Source organism: Antennarius striatus, chromosome 19, assembly GCF_040054535.1.
Source record: "Antennarius striatus isolate MH-2024 chromosome 19, ASM4005453v1, whole genome shotgun sequence".
In the NCBI taxonomy this organism is placed as follows: domain Eukaryota; kingdom Metazoa; phylum Chordata; class Actinopteri; order Lophiiformes; family Antennariidae; genus Antennarius; species Antennarius striatus.
In genome coordinates this window covers 6,807,948-6,820,837 of record NC_090794.1, presented here as the reverse complement: position 1 = coordinate 6,820,837, position 12,890 = coordinate 6,807,948, and positions in this window count along the sequence as shown.

Sequence of the window (12,890 nt, the reverse complement as noted above, 5' to 3'; positions counted from 1 at the left end):
TTTGTTGTTCAAAGACAAACACATAACACTGACAAAGGTGGGGAGTATTACCTGAAACTGCAAGAATGGAGAACTGGATACTACAGATAACAGAGGATATTAGAACCCGGGGACAGAACTAGAGATGTTTGAACTAGATTTGGCTGATTAGGACAGTCCTTATACAGGTTGAACAAGGCAGAGCAGTAAATAGTTATATAATGTTCTGGAAAATCAATAAAGAAATTCTTTATGTTTCTCAAAAAAAAAAAAAAGTACTAAGGCCCTGAGGCCAACTTTCTCCTTTGTTCTCATCAAGCCTGATCAAAGCTCTAAAATATCAACAAATAAATAAATCTCTAATTCATAACCTGTTATAACCACAGTGTATCAGTGCTGGACTTGTACCAGCTGAACATTTTTACATGGATCCACACCAAATTACAAATGACTTTTTTTCCCCATCAAGGTATATATCCCCTAAAAATTACAGAAAAGATGCAACATTAATAAGTGTTTGTTCAGCACCCAATTTGATGTTGTATTATTGAATAATCAGTAATAGAAGCTCCTCAGAACTTTGTATTTAATTTGGTATTTTTATTTGCATTTGCATTACTTTTCACAGTCTATTTATACTGGTTATATTGAATGCTTGTTTTTTAGGACTTTTTTTTAGGATTATATAATTTCAGGTGCAATTTAACACCAGATTACTTAAAGATTACAAACTGTGGAGGTGTAACAACATGCCAAACACAGACAACTCAAACTGAATATGGCTGTCTGATACAGGGTCTCTTGTCAAGTTATCTCCTCTACTGTCACTATTCAGTGGTGATCCTAGACCCTGGGGAACCCAGGAACAAAGACCATTCCAACTGTCACATGATAACTAGGATGGGCCCCACTCGGGGGTTTGGACATTGATTGTATTGTTTCTTCATAGGAGGTTTTAGAGGTTTATATCTGACAATGTAAATTATAGGTTGGAGAGGTTTCATGCTGTCTTGTTTTTATGTTGCACTGTCTGTTCCAAATATACATTTAATGTTCCTGATTGGGTTTAAACACGACCGGACAAAGCGATGGAAGGACTCATCTATGACTGAGATGTTTGGGCTTTGTTTGCATTTTAGTTTTCATGCTGTTAGCTAAATATACTTTTGAAAAATGTTCCATCTCACAAAATTGACAGAATGCGAGTCCACATCCTTACCTAAATCCAGGTCTGCATCAAAAAGATTCATCAACAGCGCCTTGATCCAAAGTCCTCCTGCTCGGACATAAATGTTCATCAGAGTCATTTGACAATGTTGAGATAACATGCCGACAAGAAACACTCAAGTACAAGGTTACATAACCTCCTCAAACAGCAGCTATCACGGTCAATGTGATAAAACTGACTGGACTCAGAACAGTGCAGAACTTGACACGTTAATGAGCAGCTTTAATTTTAGCATTCAAAATATATTTAGTCTAAGGTTGAAAAAGCATCAATAGATTGATTCACCAGACAATCGTATTACAGAATCATCACTTATAGCCACTGATGAAATCACTCTGAAAAGTCTGTTAAATAAAAAAGAGAGTAAATTAGTTTTGGTTTTAAATTCCCATAAGCGGCCTTTGATTGCCATCTTTGGTTGTTGGTTTAAAATGTGATAAATCCATCCATTTAGATCCAGTAGGACTTCTCCATGATGCAAGCAGGACACACCTTATCTCCATTTGGCTTCCCTCCTTAAAGAATATAAAATGGATATTTTTATTCATTATATGCATATGCAGTATACTGCAGTAATTTGGGTTGTAATAAAAAATACTTTTTTAAGACAGAAATCCTTCAGCTGTATTTCAATGCTTTCTTCAGTAAGATGTCTCTCACATGACACACACAGCTTGAGTACAGTTCAAGTCAACATTTTTATTTTAAGGCTACAACATGTGAGAAAATCATTTTTACTAGAACTCAGAGTGTGGTCTTATTAAATTTTCTCTTTCGGATCGCCCACAGGCCATCACACTCCAGTCACGGTTAATGAGGGTCCGTCACTGTCGGCCTGTTGTTACCAAGGCAGCAGGACCACTTCCTCCAGATAACACTAACAGACTAACAGACTGGAAACTGAGCCAGTCAGATAAGCTGCCATGCTGCCCGAAATAATTTCAAATCATGTGGCCTGAATCTGAATACAGAGAACTTTTGTACTTCCAGGAAATGAACAGAAACGCTTCCCTTTGTTAATATTGTCAAGATGTTATCAAGGAGAGTGTGAAAACAATTATGTTGAATTTGTGTGTGCCAGACAGTGTTACAAAGATGGATATTAATGTGTTTGCAAGTATAGGGCATTTCTAATGTTTCAATAAATGTTATAAAGTCACTATTCATGTCCCAAACTGCCCCAAACAAGAGACCCCACCTGACCTACATGACAGTATTCAGTTCAGTCATATCACCACCTTGTGGCAATGTCCTGTCAGAAATGAGAATCTTTAATTTTAAGAATTAAATGGTTAATTTAAAATAAAAAAGAGGAATTTTTTATTATTCCACTATCGATGATTTAATCGTTTTCCAAACATCACAAATTGGAGAATGAGAATGAGAAAATAGTTTATTGCCAGGTACAGTAAAGTTTACCACACGAGGAACTTGACACGGTGTCGGTGCATTTTTCATGACATTGTTCATAGTTCATGTCCAGGACTGTTTGTCCAGAACAGTCCTGAACAAACCCTAGCCTGAGAATATTCACAATTAATGGTGAGATTGTGTTGAGAAAAGCTTCAGCACCTGAATGAAAATTTAATGTGAATATATTATCTGTAAAACGAGACATTTCCAGGGATGCTGCAGTCATTACTGGTGGTGAACATCATGTTCTGATAATTAAACAAGAGGTGTGTACAGTGGAATAAGTCCAACTCTCAGATGGTTAAATTCCTGGGATGCCTTAAACACACGGGGTGTTTATGGGATGTTTAGAATGAGGGGAGCTTACTGTTTCACTTTTCCACATTAGACTCTACTAACAGGTGAAACATAAAATTTTATTCACTTGAACATTTACGAGGGATCTCATGAATAGTCATCCAATAGGATGTAGCAGCTAAAACTAACATCATTAGAGATGCTCCAGCTAACAGGAAGAGTGTGTCAAACTTTACATTCTGATAGAATCACTAAACATCATGAAGGTTTTCACAAATGTCCAATTGAGAAATAGAAAATAGTTAACAGTTGTGCTGCACGTAAACAGAACTACGTGATAGCAGTACAAATTTAAGACGCAGGCACACTTTGTGGAATTCCATTTCAACTTTGACTCTGAAATTGTTTGTGGTTGGGATAAGTAGACATTTGTAAATCTGCAAATCCAGGGAATGAAGTGTAACTTTAGGATTGGCTTGTTCCTATTTATGCATTTCCCAGAAGTTATCCCGATCCCAGTGCAGCGGATTCTTATATTCCGGAGCAAAGTCCCCTGTGCAACATCAACAGTTGTCCCAGCCAGGAAAACCTCCCCCTGTTCTGTTCATCCAACACACAAAAGTTTAAATCAGCCACTTGGAAAGGATAGAATATTTATGAAATATAATAATATATTTGTGCACAGATTCCAGTTAAGTGAATACTGTAATAAGATGGACAAATTTAAACACCATCGGGCAGTGATGACGCTGTGACGATGGACATAGATATATCTTTGTGGGCTTTTTCTTTCCCATATTAGAGCATGCAATGCTTTTGGAGACCATGATCAAAATCATTACTCAAGGTTTTTTGTATTTTTATCTCCCATGTGAGTGTTCTTTTTCTGGACATGATTAATGTTTCTGTTTTACCTCAGGGAGACAGTTGAACTCATGCATTTGCAGCTGCCTGTTCAAAGGCCAAAGATGAAGGTCACTGCAAGATTTACTTATGAACAGGATTTACAGCACAAGATAAAAACTGACTAGTCAACTGTGTGTTCATTATATCATCTGGCTGTGTGTTTTGCTGCTTCAACATTATAAGTGGTTAGAAGTGAAACCAAACTTCATATGTGATGGTCATTATAGAAAATATGCATGAACATCTCTTGAAAATCCCAGTTTGTATGTTTGTGGTCTTGTTGATGTCTTGTTTGACTATTTTTGTTTTTTGCGATGTCAATAAAATTTAAAGGGAAATTCAGTACAAAAAATAGCAGGAAAATGCATTCCAGAAAACAAATTTTAAGTCCTTTGTCAGATTATTAAAATAACAATTCATTCACAAATGGCAATACTGTATAGTTTTCAATTTTTTATATAAAGTTTCTTCGTCCGGTTAAGCTTTTTGAGCTTCACAACTAAATTGTGTTGCAAAATTCTACTTAACAACTGCGAAAGATGAAGAAGACAATTGGAAATGGACATAACATCAATTCATACATCTGTTATCTTGTGATCGATCCACAAGAAGTTATTTAGACATATGAAGACATTATTATTTCGCTGTTATACCCAGACGCAGCCACTAGATGGCAGAAGTGTACCACTGAGCGCATGATAAAGTTTATTCTACATTTGTAAAGTCATGTGAAATAAGTCTACAGCAAACGATAGATAGCTGCTCATCTGTGTCTTTATTTTTTCCCACCTTTATTTAGGGGAGCGTTATGAAAAGATTTATGCCCCCGATTGACGCGTTTGGACTCTGAGCTCTCATTGTGCAACAGGACAGAGCGTCCCTGTGTGTCTGCAACGCGCCAACAGCTTTTTCCAATCAGAAACTTGGATCAGCTTCACATGACACGTTCTCATCAACTTATAGTCTTTGTGAGCTGGAACTGGCTGCGGTTCAGGAAACCACAGCGTTTGACCGAGACAAAGCTTTTGTGCAACCGTTTGCACAAAGTGCAGATCTTCAACCAATAGCGGTGATCGTTATATAATCAATACAGTTATCGTCAACAGAGATCCCCCCCCCCCGTGTGCATGCAGCCAGTTTGAAAAGCAGTCTGTCCCCACCCTCCAAACTAAAGGAATGTGGAACTAATCAATGACATCAGCTCAGGGTGTCTTTGATGAAGCTGCGGAATGTGCACTTTGTCCTGCCTCAGACTTAAACGCGTCTTGACAAGACACTCTGATGGGATGTAGGACAGTTTGAAGCACTTAAATATATTCTTTTTTAAAATAATAAAAAAATCTATGCATATGCATTCACTTTACATTCCAGCTTTGTTGTGCATGTGTTTGGCATCGTTTAGCAGAGATGGACATTTGGTGCTTGCACTTTCATTCGCTCTGACAGCTTATTTCCTTATTCTAGACTCAAGAGATGCAGTCTGTAACTGTGCTATACTGCTAATCAATGCCATTTGCTTCTGAAAGTTGTAGTGATTTGTTTTAGATTCAGTTAGTAATCCTCCTCACGGCCTGCAGATGCACCGAAGTATATCTAGAGGTGATCAAGAAATTGATTAACTGCAATTAATTTCTTTCATGTTTAATGCCTCACTTCCAAAACCTAATTTTATCCATATTTTATCCATATTTTTTTACCTATATTTTCCATTTGTAATTAGACAAAATAATATTAATCAACATGCTTTAAAAAACATTAGATGTGCTATATATCTGAAGTTTGTGCGTGGTGCTAAAACAGAACACTGCAGACTGTAAGCTTTGACTCAGCTGAGAAAATGTTACCGAAATCTGACTAGAATGGGGAAAAAATGACCACAAAGAGCTGCAAATCAGCCACCACCAATCTAAAGCAAATGCAAAGAGATGACTACAAACTAAAAAGATGTAAACAACCAGAAAGGAAAATAATGTAATTAAAAGTGACACAGGAAGTTTAAATAACAGATGCAAAACAACCAGGAAAAAAAAAAGAACAAAGGAGATGCAAACAATCAAAACCAGAACAAAAGTGATTTCAAATACATTTAAAACAAGGAGAAAAAAAACTCATAAGAAAAATTGAACAACAAAGAACTGGAATTTGTGGGATGGAGAAGGTTTCATCCTCATCCAATGATTGCTTCCTTTTACACCTTTTGTTCAACAGTCCAGGGAGATGTGGCTGCATTAAAATTAATCTGTTTACAGTTTAATGTAAAAGTTTGAATTCAAAAACTGAAAATCAATTAGGACTCAGCTTTTTTCATCTACATGTTGTATTTCACCGTGTACAGCGCTGCATGCTTTGTTTCAAACCCTCAGCTAACTGCATTCAACATGGTGACCATGCAAACAGCATTCCAGTGCAGGGAGGTCCCCCCCATCAGGATGAAGTCATGCGTAGGTCTCCTCTTACAGAACACCCCTGAATCCAGCATCACACTTTCATTCCATCCGTTACTCCTGGCCAGCTGTCAGAGGTACATTGTTCTAGACAAACCCTCCCTCTGTATCTGCCACAATAAAAACAGTCTCAGTGGCCGCTGGAGACCGACAAAACATTATCATAATGTGAGTTTCCTTCTGCCACAGTCTGATTCTAGATAGAAAATAAACTCTTGAGCGAAGACTGAGGAAACAACGGGATATGAGAGCGGAAATCATCAAAGATTATATGATCCCACTGCTGTCTGATCCCTCTCTGTCTCAACACAGCATGTTCACAAGGTCAGAACTCACATCACTGCACATGAAATACAAGTGTATAACACAATTAAGCTCTAATGGAATTCTTGCTAGTTGAACTTACCTTCCTTTTGCATACCGTCCTGTATGAAGGAGCATCAGTCACCTGACGGCCGGCAAACCAGTATCGGATCTCTAACTGGTTTTATGCCTCATAGTTCTGACTATGTTTCATTGTATTTTAGGTATTTTATGCTATTATATTTGCTTTATTTATTTGCAGAATATAGTCATTTTAACTTGTTTTCTCTTCCTTTCGCTGATTGTTTGACATATGAATCCATTCTATGATGTTTGTTTATCCCAGTACCACATGATAAATGAGACCTTTTTTTTTTTATTCCTGCTTTAGGGTAGAATCATCCCTTTGTGAAATTGTGGTAAACTTAAACATAGTTTGGGTAGAATTTTTTAGATTTTTTGATAAAATAAAGTAAACTCAACCAACAGTACCTACAGTTTTGCTCCAGTAACAGCGGCGCTGTTACTTAATGTAAGTAGAAGAACAACCATCCAGAACACGCACTCTTACACAGAGTTTACAGGCACTGAAAGGGTTACGAAAACACCACAAAAGAATAAAAAACTGTGAGGTAAACAGAGGCTTTCATATGTTTTGTTTAAGTAGTTGAAAACATCTTTTGTTCTCCATACTAAATTATTCACATGTGTACCAAGCACGACTGTAAAGTACAACATCTAGCAGATGTTTCCTTCCAGGATGAACATATGAAATCATTTTGATCATATGGTTCATTAAACAGCATTTAAAACACAGGTCTGAGGAAGTGACAAATGCATTTAAATAAGTAAAGAAGTATAAGTAAATAATACATTTATTTGACAGAAAGATTAAGGCAAAAAATAAAAATACAGACGGTCAGAAAAATCTCATTTTAAATCAGACATGTTTTATTAAAATGGATAGAATTTATTTTCTTTAAATCAAGTATCTCTTATGTACTTTTTTCCCATCAGATCAATAAACTTAATAACATTTGTGATACAGAGGAAGAGTGTGGAATACCGAGTCATGTTTTACTCATTTATCACATTATGAAATGAAGATGTTTTAATGAGATACCAAGAAAAATAATGAACTCCAAAGCTCAGATAATCTCAGCCTCATGGGTTCAACAGTGGGAGTTACTCGGACATATTCCAACATGCTGAAACATGGATGACATTTAGTGCTATACTGAGGACTAATGGATTATATGTTGTTTTAATTTAATAATGAATTCTACAAATTGTTTAAAGAGTGATAAAAAGGTGAAAATTGATCTGTCAGAGACGCTCAGAGGCTTCGGATGGAGGATTTAGTATTCCACCATAAAGGAGTTTAAGCCACTTGTACCATCGTCTGATTACATCAGAGATGTCTTCCCTCTCTGTAACAACAGATTACACCATCGGGACAGAACTAGGGGCCATCAGGAGGATGTTATGCTGGAACTCTATCAGTAAAAATATTAATACACAAGAGCATGCAAGATTTTTTTTTTTTTTTCCAAATATGACCTGTTGCACTTTAATAAAGATTCACTTATCAATGTTTGGCTCAATAATGGTTCAAATTACGAGCATTCCAAACATTTAGTAAAATTATTTTTTTTAAATTTTATGTCTTTTAATTTATTAATTAAATTAAATAATTTTCTGATGTAACGGCCGTTAATATTTGGTAGAAAATCAGTGTGTGTTAAAATAAAGAACATTAGGGAACATGTTAGTTATGTCAAGTGTGTGGCACGGCCCCAAGTGGCCAAAAATGGAAATATCACACATAAGTTCAAACACCTACACAAACACTAGTACTGTATCTCAAATGTGACTTAAATTAGATCTAAATTGAGCAACTTTAAAAGAAATCTGTTGCTGGTTTTTTTTGTTTGTTTGTTTGCTTGTTTGTTTGTTTAGCAATGTCAAAGTATTAACTCAATGAAAAGGAGGGGATTTTGCCCTCTTGGTGCTCTATGAGGTGATCTGTGATACAGGTACGTAACAAAGAACAACAGTGGTTTGGCCAATCCTATTGGTTACAAAAACACAATGCGAAAACTATGAAAACATTCCTTGAGTGGTGTTCTGAAGATATAACAGATGACTTCATACATCTGAAAGCCAAAGAGTGAAGGTCAATCCTGTCAGGGTTAAAAGCAGCTGGTTCAGCTCAATGAAACACGGTGAGTCTCTGCTCGCACGTCTGTGTGGTCACAGTGTGTATGTTTTACATTAACAAGGACCAAAATGAAAGGATTCTATTGGTCAAAATGTCTTTAATATCTGAAATCAAGACTATAACTGAGCTAAAATGAAGTCTTTCATTTTTTTTTGTGTGTGTCAAGAACTATGTTAATATGTTTTAAAATGACTGTCAGCAATTTATGGGGAAGATGCACAACTTTGAACATATATATTTGTGCTCCACAAAACCTTGATCATGCAAGGTTTTAAAAAAAAAAAAAAGCAGCATTCAAGCCAACAGACACTTCTTAGTTGCACATTGCAACTTTCCTGTGTAGGAAACACTGATGTTTGATATTGATCTAGCAGAACATGTGCATGACTTTGAGCTTGTGTGTCTTCCTCTGACGGGTAGCACGCTAACGCTTTGAGGCTGCAGGAAAGATATCATCTTCAAATGAGATGTGAATAACGTGTTTTCAAATCAATATGGAATCGCAGGACTGTTGTTGTCTTTAAAAAGTTAGAAATTAAAAAGTTCATGGGTGACTGCAGAATACATGGCATCCGGGGTTTTATTTTCAGGTGAACTGGTCCTTTAACACAACTGTGGAATCTATAAGAATCATGTCTTTGAGTTTGTTTATTACCATAGTAATCCAGTGGTAGTTAACTTTTTTTTTTTTGGACCCTACTGTTGTTGTAAAATAAAACTAACCTTAGCATTAAAGTTCCTATCACCGTGGACTAACAGCTGTTGTGTAATCTTGGCTGACTGGGAAAGAAACTGAGCAGAAACTGTGAGGAAAAACAGAGAAGAAGGATGTTTGGGAGGAACCCAGGCTGAGGAGACCTGGACCTGGCACATCAGCAGCTGGTCCGGTTCGTGAGGAGGATCTGGTGAGACGTGAGAGCAGATAGTAATGTGTGCTTGTTTGATAGTGTGTTCGCAGGTGTGTGTGTGTGTGTGTGTGTGGCTGGGAGTGACTTCTTCTTATTCTCCCCCTCCAATATCCTTCGAGATCAATAACGATTTTATTTTTTATCTATCTATATTATCACCCCCTTCTTGTCCTTCTCCTCCACCTTCTTTTTCTCGTTTTTGTTCATAGCTCAGATGTGATTGGCCGATGCACACTGAGTATGTCATGTTACTATGGTTATTATAAAACATGTCTCACTTAGCCTTTACATGACTGGAGGGTTTAATATCCAAATGTCCTTCCATGCAGGCAGAAAGTGGATCCACTGAGTCACCGATTGATGTCAGCTTTTATTCACCTCCTCACAGCAGCCAAATTCAAATATCATGCTCTGGACCCACCCTGTAATTTAGACTTAAAGTTTATCAGGGCTGAAATCTCAGCTCTCAGCGTCGAGTCGCTCGTCTTCCTTGGGATCGAAGAGTTCATGCAAAAAAGGTCTGCGCATGTGAAATGAAGGAGTTTATATTTTCAATTACAATCATTCATTTCTGTCCTCATCAACGAGAGGAGATAAAGGTTCTAGTTTTGTTTTGTGCCAGTCAACCCGCGCCATGAGGTGGTAGAACTCTACGTAATAGGAGATCCTCTTCTGCTTTCTGGATCCCCCTGATGGGAAATGGGCCCAGGGTCCAGAGAGCTTTGGTCGGATCCCAGATACTAAAGCTATGATTGTTGAGCAGACAGCTGCAAGCCCAAAAGATGGTGAAGTACTACCAAGAGCTGTGAATCACTGCAGCCGGAATGTTTGAAAGCAAATGTAGTGTGATTGATGGAGAAGGAAAGCAGGACGTGTTTGGAGCTGGCGATGATGTGGTGGACTGAAGGAGTTCAACAATCAACGCAAACACTCAAAGAAACAAGTGGAGAGAGTGTTTGTTTGTTTTTAGTCTCGGTTACCATAGTGTCAGCAGCATGTGACGTCATTGTTGGTGCACTGAACCTCTAAGCGTCGTTCTTGAGTTTAATATTATAAGAAGACGGAGCTCAAAACAAACAAAATACAAACATTCACGGCAGCCAGTGAATGCATCATTTCATGTCTATGTCTAACTCGTCAAAGTTAAATGTTACACATGGAAAGAGGTTTCTTCTCTATGTTGAATTTAAAATTTGTAGCAAACTGGTAGATGGTCGATAGAAATCAACGATCAGGAGAGAGTTAGAGAACCTTTCATGACTTCCTAAGTTTCCACTTTGCTATTAATAGGGTGGTCGGTAGCTCACAGGAACTTGGCTTGGGCGCTGGCCGGTTCAAGACTAGGGTGGACAACAGTGTGGAGTGTGAACTGGCAGTTGAAGAGGTGCTTTTGAGCAAGACACTAAAACCCCAAAACCCTCTGCCACAAGGCTGACCTTCACTCCACCACCTCTCTTTCCCCAAATTTGTGTGTGTGTGTGTGTGTTTGTGTGTGTGCGCGCGCGTGCGTGCGTGCGTGCGTGTGTGTGTTTGTGTGACACCCCCCAGCCCCCTTCAGAAGTCTGATCCTTCTGTTGGAAACGACTGGATTCAGACGAAATATAATAAATAAACTTGCTTCTTCTGCAGCTACAACAGTAAAATTCTGCTGACAAATGGATGCATTGGTCATAAAACAATGAAACACTGAACAATCTGAATAACTCTGGCCAGACACAAATAGTCTTACGTTGATACTTTAGAAAGGATTTGAAATGAAAGTAGATCATTAAACCAGGAGTTTATGAGGTCTTCCTGAGCAGCTGCTGTCAGACCCTCCGTCTCCGCTGGAAAACGTTGAGTCTGTTGGACTTTTGGCTGTCAGGAGAAACACATTCCTGTCCTTTTGTAAAAATCTGTGTTTCAGCTGAGCTAAATGACCAGCGAGGCCTTCTTTGTGGGGGTAGCACCGGCGTGTAGCCGTACCTCTGCTCTATATCATGGAGTCACCAAAAGGAAGAATGCAGTTCGCCGCCAAACAGTCTGCAGCGTCTTTTTAAATTACAGCTGGGCTGCACTAACAAACACAGGACGACCACTAAAAATACTCTTTAAAAGACGTGTCACTGTCACCAGTCTGAGCTCCTCTATCAGCAGCGCATTCATTCCAAAAGCAAAAATAATTAGTAACCCAGAGAGAAATGATTAATGGAAACTACTTATCAATTCACACCAACCCACATTCAAATTATCTGTTTATTTGGGGAATGATGAGTGTTCTAGATTTAAACAAGATAATATCATTGCTTCATTTCCGTTTTGACACTTCTTTCTAGACAACCTGCCACCGTGCAGATGTGTTTTTAAGTCGAGTCAGCTGCTGTCACAGTTTGCGACTGTGTGTGTTTGTGTCTGCGTGTGTGCATGCGTGCGTATGTGTGTGTGTGTGTGTGTGTGTGTGTGCGTGCTTGAATAAATTGCACAAAAATGTAGCAATAACTAAGGTGGATAAGTATCTGTGTTTGTCTAAGTTCAGATCAATATCTAGAGGATCAAATGATAAATCTTCACAGATCACATGACAAACCAGAGGAACGTAGTTCAGTCCAGGGATTTCATATCACATACTGAATAAATAAAAGTAGAGGCAAGGTTCCAAATCTGACAAGCAGTCTTTGGAGGGAGACACAAATTCAAGTCAAGACGGTCGGAGGAAGTGACAAAGAGGGAACATCCGGAGGAAATGCGATGGTGAATGATCGCAAATTGATAAACATGAAGTAGAGCTTGTTTTTTTTTTAACAGATTTTGTTTTAATCTGTCTTGATATTTACTATAATATAATTTAATTAATATGATTTATTCACTATAATGCTCAGATGTTTCAAACATGAAACATGCTCTGCAGCATCAGGCACATTTTTATCCCATTCCTCATCCCTGAGGCTGGATTTCATGGAATGCACGCTCCCGTCTGCTGGAATCATGCAGCAAATTCCAGGCTGCAATCCAGCAATCTGAACCATGTGATGGGATTTCAGGAGGTCAGATTTTATAGGATCATTTTTTTAAAAAGTATTCAACGGATCGAATTACAGCTGTTTGGTAATCTGTGACCACAAATCAGCCTGTGCTCTGGCACATGTAGAGTAGAATGATTTTTACTGCGGGTCCTTTCCTCACACTGACCACACCTCTGAAAATAATATCAA